General features: G+C 45.1%; 1 protein-coding gene across 3 annotated transcripts in view; it reads left to right on the forward strand.

Moving 5' to 3' along the window:
• Window positions 1-4,843: 4,843 nt before the first annotated feature.
• The window catches only part of fam49a (family with sequence similarity 49 member A), a 57,975-nt gene continuing 45,751 nt past the window's right edge, over window positions 4,844-17,067 (forward strand). For all 3 annotated transcript variants that reach the window (XM_015948353.3, XM_015948352.3, XM_015948354.3), the window contains exon 1: window positions 4,844-4,982. The gene's annotated coding sequence lies outside the window, so the exon portion shown is untranslated. The remainder of the gene's footprint in view (window positions 4,983-17,067) is intronic.

Raw genomic sequence — 17,067 nt, forward strand, 5'->3', positions numbered from 1 at the left:
CGCGGCAGTGACGAAGACGGATGGGTAACAGGGCAAAGCTAGCTCCCTTCACTCCGAGCAGTCATTAGAAGTGGAGGACGTTTCTCCCCCTCCTTACCCAGACACTTGAGAAGAAAGGAACCACGTCTATTTGGAGGAGACAAACGGACCTGAGCCTTATTGTTTTGAGCTTGTGAGTTGCCTGAAACCACCGGAGCTGACCCAACAGAACCAGCTCTGAATGGTAAGTAGCCTTTAGGCACAGCATTAGATTAGATTTTTAGGTTTGGCTCCACGGCCCTAGAGAGCTGTTATGTTTTAGAGGTTTATCTGCTTCAACACACCTGATTTTAATCAGCAGCAAATAGCTGAGCTGCTGAACAGCTAATCTAACATGTTAAAGCAGGAAAACCACTGAAACGTGTCGATAGCAGCTCTCCAGGACACGGCCACGTACTCTGGGCTAGTTACTGTCCGCTGCAGAGAAAGTTAAAAAAAATAGCCCATGAGAAAATTCTGTAATGTGTTCATTTATGTTACACAATCACAAACAGCCCACTAAAACTGCCCTGATTTCATTATTTACGGATACCAGCTGCTCTCTTGGATGTAGGTGGTCCTCAAGTGTCTGCAGCTGGTCTCCTCTGGTGGTGTCGTCAGGATCAGGAGCTTCCAGAAGAATGTGCCTTTGAACGATTCTGTCCTCCTCTAAACAGTTATTTGTTATATTATTTAATTATTATATTCAGAGGATCTTTCATGGATGTACAATCAAAAAGTCGGAGTACCCGGCCCGGAGGGTTACCGGGGGTCCCACCCTGGAGCCAGGCCTGGGGTTGGGGCCCGTGAGCGAGTGCCTGGTGGCCAGGCTTTCGCCCATGGGGCCCAGCCGGGCCCAGCCCGAACCGGGTACATGGGCTCATCCAACTGTGGACCCACCACCCACAGGAGTAACATGAAGGGTCTGGTGCAGTGTGGATCGGGTGACAGACCAAGGTGGGAACCTTGATGGTCCGATCCCCGGACAAGGAAACTGGTTTTTTGGACATGGAACGTCACCTCGCTGGCGGGGAAGGAGCAGGAGCTTGTGGCTGAGGTAGAGGCGGAGGGCTGGGGTTGGCTTTTGTTAGCCCCAAGACTCTCTGCCTGTGTGTTGGGGTTTAACCCGGGGGACGAGAGGGTAGCTTCCCTGCGCCTTCGGGTCGGGGAACGGGTCCTGACTGTTGTTTGTGCTGATGGGCCAAATATCAGTTCAGAGTACCCACCCTTTTTGGAGTCCCTGGGACGAGTGCTAGATAGTGCTCCATAGGGGACTCCATTGTCCTGCTGGGGGACTTCAAGGCTAACATGGACAATGACAGCATGACCTGGAGGGGTGTGATTGGGAGGAACGGCCCACCGGATCTGAACTCGAGTGGTGTTTCGTTATTGGACTTCTGTGCAAGACGCAGTTTGGCCATAACGAACACCATGTTCGAACATAAGGATGCCCATCAGTAAACTTGGTACCAGGGCAGCCTAGGTCGCAGGACGATGATAGACTTTGTAGTCGTATCATCTGACCTGCGGCTGTATGTTTTGGACACCCGAGTGAAGAGAGGAGCGGAGCTGTCAACTGATCACCACCTGGTGGTGAGTTGGATCAGATGGCAGGGGAAGATGCCGCGTAGACCTGGCAGACCCAAACGCATAGTGAGGGTCTGCTGGGAACGCCTGGCAGAAGAACCTGTCAAGACGGTCTTCAACTCCCACCACTGCGTCCCGAGAGCAGTGGTGGGACATCGACTCCGAGTGGGCCTTGTTTCACTGTGCAATTGTTGAGGCAGCTGTTGCTAGCTGTGGTCGCAAGGTGGCCGGTGCCAGTCATGGTGGCAATCCCTATAACCGCTGGTGGACACCAGAGGTTTGGGGAGCTCTCAGGCTGAAGAAGGAGGCCTACAGGGCGTGGCTGGTCTGTGGGTCTCCGGATGCAGCAGGCAGGTACCGGATGGCCAAGCAGGGTGCTGCAGTGGCAGTTGCCGAAGCAAAATGTCGGGCATCGGAGGAGTTTGGTGAGGCCATAGAAAAAGACTATCAATCGGCTCCAAAGAGGTTCTGGCAAACTGTCCGGCGCCTCAGGAGAGGGAGGCAGCAACTTGCTCACACTGTTTACAGTGGGGATGGGGAGCTGCTGACGTCAACTGGGGCTATAGTCAGACGGCGGAAGGAATACATCCCACCTACGCACATTCCGAGGAGGAACCAGAGCCGGGAGACCTGGGGATGGACTGTCCAATCTTGGGGACAGAAGTTGCTGAGGTAGTCAAACAACTACACAGCGGTGGAGCCCCGGGGGCGGATGAGATTCGTCCTGGGTATCTCAAGGCTATGGATGTTGTAGGGCTGTGGTGGTTGACACGTCTCTGTAACATTGCGTGGTCATCGGGGGTAGTTCCTGTGGAGTGGCAGACTGGGGTGGTGGTCCCCATCTTTAATAAGGGTGACCTGAGGGTGTGTTCCAACTATAGGGGGATCACACTCCTCGGCCTCCCTGGAAAGGTCTACTCCAAGGTACTGGAGAGGAGGGTCCGATCGATAGTTGAATCTCAGATTGAGGAGGATCAATGTGGTTTTCGTCCTGGAACTGTGGACCAGCTCTATACCCTTGCAAGGGTGATGAAGGGGGCATGGGAGTTTGCCCAGACAATCCACATGTGTTTTGTGGATTTGGAGAAGGCTTATGACCGTGTCCCCAGGGGCACCCTGTGGGGGATGCTCCAGGAGTATGGGGTGGGTGGCTTTCTGTTAAGGACCATTCAGTCCTTTTACCAGAGGAGCGTGAGTTTGGTCCGCATAGCCGGTAGTAAGTCGGACCTGTTCCCAGTGAGGGTTGGACTCCACCAGGGCTGCCCTTTGTCACCGGTTCTGTTCATAACCTTTATGGACAGAATTTCTAGGCGCAGCCGTGATGTGGAGTGTGTCGAGTTTGGTGGCAGGAGAATCTCATCTCTGCTTTTTGCGGATGATGTGGTCCTCCTAGCTTCATCCAGCTCTGACCTTCAGCTCTTGCTGGGTAGGTTTGCGGCCGAGTGTGAAGCGGCTGGGATGAGGATCAGCACCTCCAAATCTGAGACCATGGTTCTCAACCGGAAAAAGGTGGCTTGCCTACTGCGGGTCGGGAGAGAGGTCCTACCGCAAGTGGTGGAGTTCCTACCTCAAGTGGAGGAGTTTAAGTATCTTGGGGTCTTGTTCATGAGTGAGGGTAGGAGGGATCGGGAGATCGACAGGCGGACTGGTTCAGTCTGAAGTGATGCGGACGCTGAGCCGATCTGTCGTGGTGAAGAGGGAGCTGAGTCAGAAAGCCAGGCTTTCCATTTACTGGTCAATCTATGTCCCAATCCTCACCTATGGTCATGAGCTTTGGGTAATGACCGAAAGAACGAGATCGCGGATACAAGCGGCCGAAATGAATTTCCTCCGTAGGGTGGCCGGGCTCAACCTTAGAGATAGGGTGAGGAGCTCGGACATTCGGGAGGGCGATAATAGCCCTCCTCGTACAAGTCAGGTAAAAACTGAGTTAGCAATGCAAAAAATGCAGCCTGCTTAGTGTACTCCATTTATTTAATCCGGCTCTGCACACACACACACACACACACACACACACACACACACACACACACACACACACACACACCTAAGGACAATTTAGACAGACCAATGAACCTAACTGTCATGTTTTTGGACTGTAGAGGAAGCTGGAGAACCCGGAGAGAACCCACGCATGCACAGGGAGAACATGCTAACTCCACGCAGAAAGATCCCAGGCTGGGAATCGAACCCAGGACCTTCTCGCTGCAAGGCAACAGCTCCAACCACTGCGTCACTGTGCAGCCCTTATTTTGTCCCCATTAAATTTAAACATTGATGTATATAAGCAACGGGGGGGGGGGGGGGGGGGGGGGGGGGATTCGATGGCAAACTTATGTTTCACGGTGACATAAATAAGATGATCATGAATTGTTATATTATTGCATGAAATTTAAAGGCTAACACTAATCCGACAGCATGAACGAAAATGAGCATTTCTTCTTTGTCTTTTAGAGAAAGTGTTGCAGTTATTCCACCGCTGCACCTGTAACAGCAGCACAAGCAGTCACCAGCAGGTGTCGCAGTTGAACAGTGTTGTACTACTAAACATACTGGAAGTGTACCCTGTGCATAACTTCACCCACACTTGTAACAACACTGAGCCTTTCAAGGCTACTGTCTGCTTTGTGGAGAAATGGAGGCAAAATGCTGCTTTCTGTGTCCTTGTGATAGTAAAAACGTAATGTTTTGACTATAAAGCTTTGGCATTTTTAACTATCTTGTATGTTTGTGATTCTGTGTTCCTGCTTTGCAATTCAACCTTCAGCCAGGTTTCCTCCAGGGTGGACAAATCCTCAAAACACAACTATATTATCTGGTCTAATGCACAAAAAGCACATCCAGAAAACTCAAATGCAATCATTTTATTAGGACATTAATGAGAATTTTAAAAATTTTATAATTATGAAAAACCTGAATCTTTTGAAGCTTTAAAATTATTTTGAATAGTTACACATATGGCATGAAGCACTATAAATGTCATACATTATATAGAAAGATGTTAAAACAATAGAGAAGTAGCACTGACTGAAACTAGGGGTTTTAAAGTTAAAATAAGAGAATAAATATCACCGAAACAATAAAAGTTTGGTTTGCTCATTTCACCCAGACTGCCACAAGCGCCGCAGAAGGACCATAAATCGTCGCACTGCCATTGGACAATAAAAACAAAACAAAGCCACTTGATTGGCCCATTTTGTGTCGCTTCTATGATTGACCAATCAAACCTCTGAAAGGCGGGGCTTGTGGATGGCGTTAGTGCTGAGAGTCTAGTCCGCCGCTGCCGGGGACAGACAGGCTGATAGGTCGGGGAAAGTGCCACCGAGACCAGACTTCGTGCCTACTTCAGTCAGTGCCACCTCCCCAGGGACAACCCGGTGAGTTTTCAGTCGTGATTGACTTAAATCCATAACTTCCGGCCGTCAGAGTGAGCTTTAATTCAGTCAAACCGTGATTAAAACCAGCTTGTTGAAACGCTAACCAGCAGCTAGCCAACTTCAGGTAGTTTTCCCGCAGAGGAATTGGTTATTTGTTAGCGTTTTGTTAAGCATGTAGTTACAGATATTAGTCTTTACTCGTGTCGTGTGTGGACTTCCCACGTTCAGGAGGCGAACATCAGGTCTCAGTAGCTCGGGGCTGCTTCTCCCTCCAACTCTCACCTGCTTTAGCTGTATTTTGGCTTTCAGGTGAAGGGAAGTGCTTCAGAAACCCGGTTTGTGGTCTTTACGTCCGCTTTTCCCCTCACTTCCTCCTCTGCTCGTTGCTGCTCAGAGCTGAGAGGCTGGCTGTTGTGGGGCAGGTGGCTGGTTGAACGCTTGGTCCAGCTCTACTTCAGGAATATTTGTGAAAACTGGCTCCAGCATCTGCAGTGGCCACACACATCACAGCAGCTATCACAACCTTGTTCTTGTAGGATATTCAGATTCTTAATTTGACCATTTAATTCATTTTCATCTGTTTGTCAGTATTTGGGCTTTTGGATCTGAAGGGATGGTTCCGATCTTTTGATGTGGGTTGTTGTGGAAGAGCTGTGAACAAGCAAGATCTTACCTGTTGCTGGTGGCTCTAACAGCCTCAGTCTGGAGAAACAAAGAATAATCCTGATCAGACTGATGAGCCAGTCTTAAAGGTGTGGCAGACTGAAAAAGCTTTCTTTAAATGTTCTTTTAAATTATAATCAGTCACTCTTGGTTATTCATGCAGGCCGAACATAAAAATAGTCTCCTACACCTATCTCCTGCAGTAGCCTCTGATAGAAAAAGGACGGTGAAACTCTAAGATTAGAAAAGCCTGACAGTTCTACGTCACACTGTCACTTAACATTCATGGACTCGCCCATCATGACTCACAATAGGGAAGGCTGTTGTTGGTTTAACATCCAGGAAACCGCAGAGAACATCTCAGCTAGTAGAAGCTAACCGTTAGCATTAGCAACACCGCCACACAGCAGAAGTCCTCCATGATTGTGATATTTGTAGAGATAAAGCATCCATGTTGCAGAGCAAACAGAGTCAGTGGTAGAGTCATGTTGCTGCTATCCAAATCTGGGGGTTGATGTCTAAACGTCAGGAAATAAGCTGTGATGTGGGCAACCCCTGCCCCAAGTACAACTCACAAGGCATTCGTTCCTACTAGAGACCATTGCAAATGTATTGATTAAACAAGTGATCCACTCCTTTAATTGAGCTGCAGGTAACTGCCAGCTATATTGAAATTGTATACTTATAAATATCAGTAGTTTATAATTCTGTACACGTCCTGCAAAATTAGCCACTCATGGTAAATTACAATTAAACGTGGTTATTTAATTTTTCAGCACAGTGCTAAGTTGACGGCAGTTTTAAAAATCCCTTCAGATAAACTGCTATTTGTTTTTTTTTAGTTAGTAAAGATGGCAGCAATCCAATAAGTGACTCTCTTCTCCATCCCCAGTGAGTCGTGGAGGATGGCTGCTTATACTGAGCCAGGATTCTCTGGAGGTTTCTTCCTGTTAAAAGGGAGTTTTCCTCTCCACTGTCGCTGCATGCTTGCTTAGTATGAGGATTGCTTTAAAGACTCTGACACTAGTCAGTGACTCGATGCGACCTGCTGGGTTCCTTATATAGGAAACTTTATTTCTGATTGGCTTAATGACCTGTGAATTGGAATGTTTATTATGTGAAGTGCCTTGAGACGACTCTTGTTGTGATTTGGCGCTTTATAAATAAACTTGAATTGAATGAACTAGCTAGTGTCTAATTTCTACCTCCTAGCTGAAGTTGTTGAAGAGAAAATATTATCCTTGATAACTTTTTCATTGGAACGCATTTCAAAACATCTGGAAACATTAAAGCAATAACATTTACTATGCTGTGTTTGATTTGTGATGACTACATCAGGTTTCAGGTCCAATGGTGACTTTGACGTTTACACTAGCCGTTGTGATTAATAAGGGGTATGTTTTTACCGCCGTCGCTTGTTCTTTGGTTGCCAGTGTGTGTTTGTGCTTGAACTGCTCTCGATGTATGGAAATGGTGCTCTTTTGTCCAAGAGAACATACGGCAACAGCTGCATTCTCCACCACTGTGTGTGTGTGTGTGTGTGTGTGTGTGTGTGTGTGTGTGTGTGTGTGTGTGTGTGTGTCCTGTTTTGAGCCAGCATTTCTGGAATGCTTCCTGAATGTAGTGACTTGAGCATGTAGCACAATGGTTGCAGTGAGTCGTGCTCCTGGAACACGGTGGCATGTTTTGCATGTCCGTTGCATTTGCTGGCCCAGTCACATGACCTTCAGCCTTCTCTTGAGTGGTTTGGGACAGTTGCTGTACGCTGGAGTTTAGTGTGAAACCAAAACTGAGACATTATCATTTCCAGTGTGAGCATTTTAGAAAGAACATTGACCACAATGGATGGTATGCACTAATCATATTTCCAATTTTAAACCATGTAATCATGTGATCATCAAAGCGGCACAGGTGTTTTTTTCTGTTTTGTTTGTTTTTCCTGCGTGCCTGACTGATCCAAGACCTGCTGTATGGATGTGGTCGTCTGTTGCTCATTTTCAATCCGTCACTCGACATCATTTGAGAGTGTGAGGTGAGAGTGTGAGGTGCTAGCTTCCTAACGGCGGAAAGGAGTTTGCCGTAGCAACACTGTCAACCTGAAGAAACCGCTTCTCTTCTTTCTTAAAACATGGAATTTTTCTAATGGCACAAACCTTTGCAGAGTTAATAAAAAACACATCTTAAGGTTGTCTTTGGTGTTTGGAGTAGTTCACCTGGCCTTTATAACACAATTCTTACTGTGGTTTAGTTCGTTTGCCTTGTTGGAGTAACAGCTTTTAGTGTTTTGATGGTCCGTCACTTCCTGTCATGTTTACTGTCAGGGCTGAAGTGAATCATAGATAGATAGATGGATAGATGGATGGATAGATGGATAGATGGATAGATGGATAGATGGATAGATGGATAGATGGATAGATAGATGGATGGATGGATAGATGGATAGATAGATGGATGGATGGATGGATGGATAGATGGATAGATAGATAGATAGATAGATAGATGGATGGATGGATAGATGGATAGATAGATAGATAGATAGATAGATAGATGGATGGATGGATGGATGGATGGATGGATGGATAGATGGATAGATAGATAGATAGATAGATAGATGTACTTTGTTGATCCCAAACTGGGAGATTACAATGCAGCAGCAGTATTACACACACTAAAAACAGTTAAACATATACAAGCATTGTAGCAACATTAAATGGCCTAATGTATAAAAACATCAAGTGTGTACTGACTGTATACTATGAACCAGAGTTTAGGTATTGCACACGTGGCAGGGAAGACCTGCTGTATTCCTTTGACGTCGGAGCTGCAGCAGCCTGTGTGAGTCGGTGCTCCTCTGTCCGTCTGCTGTGTGACGGAGGAGCTGCTGTCGTTGTCCATGATGCAGCGGCTCTATTCATTAAATTCCTTCATCTTTTTTTACTGATTCAAAGCTTCGTTAAAGAAGTGCACCACGGTCTAAACACATTTTACTGGCAGTCTGGCACACAGTGTGGTAGTCTAGGTGCAATGGAGGTAAATAGAGAAACCAGCAAAACCACAGACCATTAGGAAAGGCAGAAACGGTCCAAGTATTGGGATCAAGTGTTCAACTCTGGGCAGATTGGCTAATGCTAGCATGTAGTATGCTCGTGATCAAGTGGGGTTCAGAAAAAACACGATGGCTGTGAATGACTAAGCTCTACAAGCAGAAGAAACATCCCCACTGTCCTATGTATTTGTGGATGTCTGCAGCTACAGCGGTATGGAGCAGAACCTCTGCAGATACCTGGAGTTCGGGTTGTTGCTACGAGCCTGCTCCACACTGCAGCAGGGCTACGGAAAGCCGTGTAGCATGTAACTCGTAAACGCTTCTGTCTTGGAGTATAATTTAGACTGGATTATGTTGGTAACTCGTACATAATGAATAGATATGCCACCATTACATTGTTACCAGTAGAAATTAGGGCTGCACGATATTAGGAAAACCTGCGATATTCGATAACAGTGATTTATATTGCGATGACGACATTACTTGCGATAAATAATAACTTAACTCAGGAACAAAAATAATCAAACAAAGAAATAAAAAAATCATAAAAATGAGAAATGCAAAAGATGTGAGGAAAGGGAAAAAGAAAATGACCAAGAAAAGGCGATCGTGGATCCCGGGAAAAGCAGAATCAGCAGAACAAAGCGAACTCAGGTGTTTGCTAACCTTTAAAATTAAGTGCCGTCCACCTCGGGGGTGGGAATCTAACCTATGAGAACCCACCCGATTGACCAAATGGGCGAAGAGCTCTATTTTATTTGTTAAACATCATGCTTCTGTTTGATTGACAGAACGCGTTATGTGAAGCAAACATTTGAGCTGACCATTCGTTGCGATATTTTTGTTCTTTGCGATATGCATATCGCTCATGCTGATATCGCGATAACGATATGTTTACGATATGTTGTGCAGCCCTTGTAGAAATGAAATATTAGCATTTCCAGTAGCTTACTACTGAACGTCTGAATGAAATACCATCATCTGTGGATATATTTGGATATGTTATTTAGCCTATAATGGGTGCTATTAATACAAGCTTAAATGTTAATGATATATAAGCTTTTGTAATTTTGTTCCATAAAATATTCATTAACTACAAATGTCCACTGGAAAAGAACTACAAAACACCAATTTACCTCTCAAGTTAAATCACATGTTGAGCCTTTTCTGATTTAGTTTTCATATTAGCAGCAGACCAGTTTCCCTGTTAATCCATTCAATCGAATATTCCAATACTAAAATATTCGATAGCTGCAGCCCTACTTACTGTACAGTCTGACTATTGTGCTGCAGCTTCATTTGTAAAAAATTGTGATTTGAATTGAAATTGCAATTTCATCCACAATTTATTCTTGTCCTAAAATCGCTAAGCCCTAATATACGCCGCACAGCTTCAAGTCTTCAACAGAAACGGAGATCCCAGCATCATGTTAGTGTTGAACTAAGATAAACTTCAGTATTTTTGTTTAGTATCAACATCTTAAAAATTAAACTTTCAGCTTCATCATGTCATACACCAAGATATTGATTTGTTAATACCGTTAATGGCTCTCAGCATCTATGACGCCATTTTAAAATTTTATATAGTTATTAGGGATGTAAGAAAATATCAATACAACAACATATCACAATATTTTTTCCTGCAATATTATATCGATCTTTGAAAGTCGTGTATTGGATTTTTGGAGGAATTTACATGCAAACATTAGTGGTTTTTTTTTCTTTTGGTGCAGTTCAAACGCCGACTACAAGTTGGCAGCAGTGGGTTTTGTTTCCATCACTGAAATGTAAATCCCTCTGTTGTGGTTCAGATACCTTATGTTAAATATGTTAAGTATCAGTTTGGGCTGTTTATTGAATTTTCCTACAATAATTTCAGTCTAAAAATCGCTAATATCCTCTGGCTGAATGTATCACAATATCTCGTGATATATCGTATCGTCTCCCTGTATCCTGATACGTTTTGTATCACCAGAATTTACCAATACACATCCCTAATAGTTCTAGTAGTTTATTTGTGTTTGCGAGTGTTTATTTTCTGTGGGAACCATTTTGAACTACAATGAGTTCACCTAGTAGCTGATTACGTTCTGAAAGTTTACGTAAAATCCATTGAGACATTTATGAGAGATTTTGATTACATGTTAAACCCCTGATGACCTGCATTTAACCACTTTCTCTCTATCATAGCAAGAGACGCTTCAATCCGATCACGTCATGGGAAATCGGTCCCAACACAATCGGTCCCTGATCTTTTGAAAATCCCACGTGATTTTCAAAAGATCAGAATGGAGTGAAAAAGATCAAATTAAACCTTCTAAAACAACTAAACTTTTTAAATTCATCCTGAGATGTATATTTTCAAATGGAACAACAATGGCTTCGTTTTTATCTCAACAAGTCCTTCTACATCAGTATTCTTTGTTTCTAGGAAGAAAAGACTTTTCCCTCACACAGTTTACCGCAGGTGGGAATTCAGACACCGTAGCACGCAGCTATTAGCTAGCAGGCTAACGCAGAGTTCACGCGTTTCTTCAGGAGAGCTAAATGTCTGGTGGTTTTATAAAAGCAGAGTAACAGCCACTTGTCATGTGTGCACACTGGGCATCGAAGATGCTGGAAAAGACCGCCTTCTAAACAAACCATTTACTCCGCTGGCTTGTTTCCTGTGCCACAGTCAGTCATTGGTCTGCATCAAGTCCCGGCTCACAGCACCATCTCAAACAAAACCACAGTGAAAGGTTTGTGAATAAACAGAGAAAATGCAGACCGACAGCGAAACGTCGTGGTTTGTCATTCTGCAGCAACGGAGCTGACTGCGCCAGAAACTACAGGTGTGTGCAGAGAAGTTAGCCTGCTGGCCGTGGCGCCGTACGCTTCCCCCATCACGGGTATGCGCATCACTCTGTAGCGCTGCATAATGAAGACGATTAGAAATATGAGCAACTTCACTATTTTAAATTTTCATAACACGTTTTTTATCGGTGTACTTCCTAAACAAGTGATGGACAGAAATACAGAAAGGAAGAAGTACCTAAGTAATAATAAAAACACTAAAGGAAAACTAGAACACGTTTTCCCTTTTTTCTTTCTTCAATGCTTTGCCAAAGTATCGCATTGAGACTCGGTATCGGAAGATACTCGAAATCTAATGACTAGGACTCGGATCGGGAGCAAAAAAGGTGATCGGAACGTCCCGAATGGTAGCTGCCAAGTGTGAACGGAGCCTGTGTGTCTCGGTTAAGATGTGAATAAGTCAGAATGTGGATGTAGTCTTGTTACGCCTGGGACTTTCAGACATATCAGATTTATCGTGCCAGGACCAGAATGCTGCATGTTGGTGCTCAAATGTTGTCCAGACAGAGCTGCGGCTCTCGGTAAGACGTTTTCTCACCACACAAACGTTTCGTCTATGACAGAAAAACAGGATATGGTCTCTCGCACGCTGTCGATCAGTGCCATTTTTTATGTTGCGGCTTTAACCTGCTCTTGCACCCGGCCTCAGACACGCGTGCAGGACAGCCTCTGTGTTCCACTACGGGGAGTCCTCTGGTGATTGTTTAGAGGTGACTTGCCTGCTGCTGCTACACTCTTACAGAAGTGAAACATGAATCAGATGTTTGGTTTTTCATGACACAGGTGTTAAAGTTCACCCCCGAGTTTCTCTACAGCAGCCAGCCATCATCTTTGGTAATGATTAAACAAACACGCGCCTGATGCACGCTGATGTGGGGAGTGTGTAAGCCGCAGCCGTTGGGTTCAGATACATAGAGGTGTTCAGCTGCTGCACTGGGCTGAACTCACAGCAAACCTGTTTACAGATGCAGATGTTCCAGGTGCTGATGGTGTTTTTGTGATGCTACGTGCTCAGGGCACAGGAACCAGCGCCACAGTTAAAATCCTGTTCGCTGATGTGAATATGCAGCAGTTCATATTAACTTTCCACTCTTGGTTGTGCAGCATGTATATTTAATAATCCAGGCTGAAGATGAACTGATGCTGGTGGAGACCTAGATCCAGATCTTGCACGTCTCTGACCTTTAAACACGGATCCCATGAAAATTCAACAAAAACATTCAGAATAACTTGAATATTACGACTGGAAACAAACACTTTCTTTTACCAGTTTTGCCACAACGTGCGTAGTTGGAAGTGCATCAGTAAGGCCAACAATGACATTTTAACACGAACTCCTTACTAAAAAGGACACTTTTAATGAGAAATGACCCCTACTGCACACTGGAAGTGCTGACGTTCTGCGCCGCTGACGCTTCCAGTGTGCGTAAGACTCGAATGTTTCTTTAAATCTGATGCAGTAAGGACGCACGTTTTCCAAAACTTCTTTAACCGGTTATTGACGTCCTTTAACGGTTAATAGCCGGTTAGCCGGAACGGAACATTTTGGTGCACAGTTACAGTCTGAGAAATGATCCCGGTCACTGCGATTACTTTACATGAATTGATTTCACATCTGTGTTAAATAAGTCACACACACATTCTGTAAAGTTCAAGGTTACATTCTTTAAAGGGTTTGGACTCCAGAAGAGATTTATTGCTGCTTCTCAATGATTCTACTTGGAAAAATTAACTTGTAAAATCAAAGTAATTTCTGTAATTTTTTATTACACTTTCATCCTTTTGTCCTTAATTAAATTAGCCTAATAGCCTGTTTTGAGTTTCTGTAAAAAGACCAAAAAAGGTTTACCTGTTGACAACTGGTCAGAGTTGGGTTTAATACTCAAGTCAACACTAAAGGATGGAAACAGGAGACCCTAACTGCACTAAGTTCCTACTGGTGCAGTTAGGGCTGGGCGAAATGGACCAAAACATATCTAGATTAGGGGTGGGCAATATAAACCATATAAGGTAGAAACGGTATAAAATTGGGTAATGATAGAGTTTTTGGCTATATCGCAATACTGCGATATCGCAATAACACATGACGTCACTAAGATGTGCACCCTGCTGACACGGGGATAACAGAATGGCTGTGACTGCAAGCATGGCGTGGGTGGAGGAGGCCAAATGCCTCAAGTGGCATATATTTGCCACTTGAGGATATTTAAAAGCATGCCATTTTGACATTTATAAACAGAGGAAAAAATATATCGCAATATATATCGTTACCGCACATGCTTCAGATTATATCACAATATAGATTTGGGGCCATATCGCCCAGCCCTAATCTAGATATATTTCAGCTTAATTCAGATATACGACATATATATATATATATATATATATATATATATATATATATATATATATATATCGGTATTTTTTTCTCCTGTAAAATATTTACAAGTTAATTCCCTTCAAGCTGTTTACAGAAATTGTATACATAAATACATCAGCAGATTAAATGCATAAGATGTACTGATTGTTGTCCAACATTAACCTTAGTGCCATTCTCTATCAGTCTGAGCTAGGGATGCACTGAAATGAAAATTCTTGGCTGAAACCAAAAATGCGGAAACCAAGACCGAAAACCAAAACACCGAAGGCAGTTGTGTCAATAATTAAAACCATAGCATTAGAAGGACTGTAAAATGTACCCTTTAAGCATCAAAAGTTGCAATATTGCCTTTAACCCGTTCACTGCCAGCCGTTTCTCACCGTTTTTACTGTTTTTTTTAAGAGTTACAGAACGTTGTGCGCTAGGATGATGTCAACGCCAAAACAACCAAAGCAAAGCGGAGACTCGCCTCTTACATCAGGAACAATCCGCGCGTTTTGAGCGTTATCCGTTCTTTCAGAACTGAGGTGATGTTTTAAAGTCACTGAGAAACTGCATGCATGCAGTTTGTTGTTTTGCTGCTAATACAGTAGCAGGTGCGGCTGCTAATACAGTAGCAGGTGCAGCCGCTAATGCAGTAGCAGGTGCGGCTGCTAATACAGTAGCAGGTGCAGCTGCTAATGCAGTAGAAGGTGCAGCTGCTAATACAGTAGCGGGTGCAGCTGCTAATACAGTAGCGGGTGCAGCTGCTAATACAGTAGCGGGTGCAGCTGCTAATACAGTAGCGGGTGCAGCTGCTAATACAGTAGCGGGTGCAGCTGCTAATACAGTAGCGGGTGCAGCTGCTAATACAGTAGCAGGTGCAGCTGCTAATACAGTAGCAGGTGCGGCTGCTAATACAGTAGCAGGTGCGGCTGCTAATACAGTAGCGGGTGCAGCTGCTAATACAGTAGCAGGTGCGGCTGCTAATACAGTAGCAGGTGCGGCTGCTAATACAGTAGCGGGTGCAGCTGCTAATACAGTAGCAGGTGCGGCTGCTAATACAGTAGCGGGTGCAGCTGCTAATACAGTAGCGGGTGCAGCCGCTAATGCAGTAGCAGGTGCAGCTGCTAATACAGTAGCGGGTGCAGCCGCTAATACAGTAGCAGGTGCAGCCGCTAATACAGTAGCAGGTGCAGCTGCTAATACAGTAGCGGGTGCAGCTGCTAATACAGTAGCGGGTGCAGCTGCTAATACAGTAGCGGGTGCAGCCGCTAATGCAGTAGCGGGTGCAGCTGCTAATACAGTAGCAGGTGCAGCCGCTAATGCAGTAGCAGGTGCAGCTGCTAATACAGTAGCAGGTGCAGCTGCTAATGCAGTAGCAGGTGCAGCTGCTAATACAGTAGCAGGTGCAGCTGCTAATACAGTAGCAGGTGCAGCTGCTAATGCAGTAGCAGGTGCGGCCGCTAATGCAGTAGCAGGTGCAGCTGCTAATACAGTAGCAGGTGCAGCTGCTAATACAGTAGCAGGTGCAGCCACTAATACAGTAGCAGGTGCAGCTGCTAATACAGTAGCAGGTGCAGCCGCTAATACAGTAGCAGGTGCAGCCGCTAATACAGTAGCAGGTGCACCTGCTAATACAGTAGCAGGTGCAGCTGCTAATGCAGTAGCAGGTGCAGCTGCTAATGCAGTAGCAGGTGCAGCTGCTAATACAGTAGCGGGTGCAGCTGCTAATACAGTAGCAGGTGCAGCTGCTAATGCAGTAGCAGGTGCAGCTGCTAATACAGTAGCGGGTGCAGCTGCTAATACAGTAGCGGGTGCAGCTGCTAATGCAGTAGCGGGTGCAGCTGCTAATACAGTAGCGGGTGCAGCTGCTAATACAGTAGCGGGTGCAGCTGCTAATGCAGTAGCAGGTGCAGCTGCTAATACAGTAGCAGGTGCAGCTGCTAATACAGTAGCGGGTGCAGCTGCTAATGCAGTAGCGGGTGCAGCTGCTAATACAGTAGCGGGTGCAGCTGCTAATACAGTAGCGGGTGCAGCCGCTAATACAGTAGCGGGTGCGGCCGCTAATGCAGTAGCGGGTGCGGCCGCTAATACAGTAGCGGGTGCGGCCGCTAATACAGTAGCAGGTGCAGCCGCTAATGCAGTAGCGGGTGCGGCCGCTAATACAGTAGCGGGTGCAGCCGCTAATACAGTAGCGGGTGCAGCTGCTAATACAGTATTAGCTGCAGGTGCTAATACAGTATTAGCTGCAGCTGCTAATACAGTAGCGGGTGCAGCTGCTAATACAGTAGCGGGTGCAGCTGCTAATACAGTAGCAGGTGCAGCTGCATATTTTTGCAGTAAAAATGTTATGTTGTAATGGAATTCATGCGTTAGTTTTTGTTTGCTTTGAACCCAGAGCAGACGTCACACGCCAGACGACATCAACACTGCATACTTCAGTATTTGTTCATTTATCGCAACTGTTATTGAATATGGCAGGTTTTCCTAATATCGTGCAGCCCTAGTGGAGATGTGTAGCTTCAGGCTGAGCAAAACCTTTGGGTGTTTCTGTTGACATTTTTGGAGTTTAGAGTTTTCACCTGTAGACTCCCGCCTGAGGAAAGGAGGAGCCGAGCGGAGCTCACAGATATTATTATATATTAGAATGCTGACAGGTCTGTTCATTGTTGACGAAGCTCTTTGTCTGGTAATGGCTGACTCTGATTCTGAAGAGTAGTGTTCACCCTCTGTTGTAGATATTCACTCGTCCAGGGAGGAAGACAACGTCGCAGCAGCATCAGCAACAGAGTGTGTGTGCTTCATGAGATTAAACACGCTTCACACACATGATCCAAAGCCTATTGACTACACCCACCATGCCCGTGTTCAGGACATGGTGGGTGTGTGTGTAGAAAGGATGGTAACAACAAGCAAAGAGCAAGTTGCCACATGAGGGATGAAACAACAGCTGGGTTCACCTGACTTCCTGTTTTGGCTCTGTGACTTGTTTTGTTTCAGCCAAAAACCGAAAAAGCACTTTTGGGTCATTTTTGGCCGAAAACCTTTGGTGGCTGAACTTTCAGTGCATCCCTAGTCTGAGCTTCAGAACCACGGCATAGCTGTCTGTTAGCACACATGTAGTTTTTATCTGTATGTGTTTTACGTGATTCATTTAT

Source organism: Nothobranchius furzeri, chromosome 2, assembly GCF_043380555.1.
Source record: "Nothobranchius furzeri strain GRZ-AD chromosome 2, NfurGRZ-RIMD1, whole genome shotgun sequence".
Taxonomy (NCBI): Eukaryota; Metazoa; Chordata; class Actinopteri; order Cyprinodontiformes; family Nothobranchiidae; genus Nothobranchius; species Nothobranchius furzeri.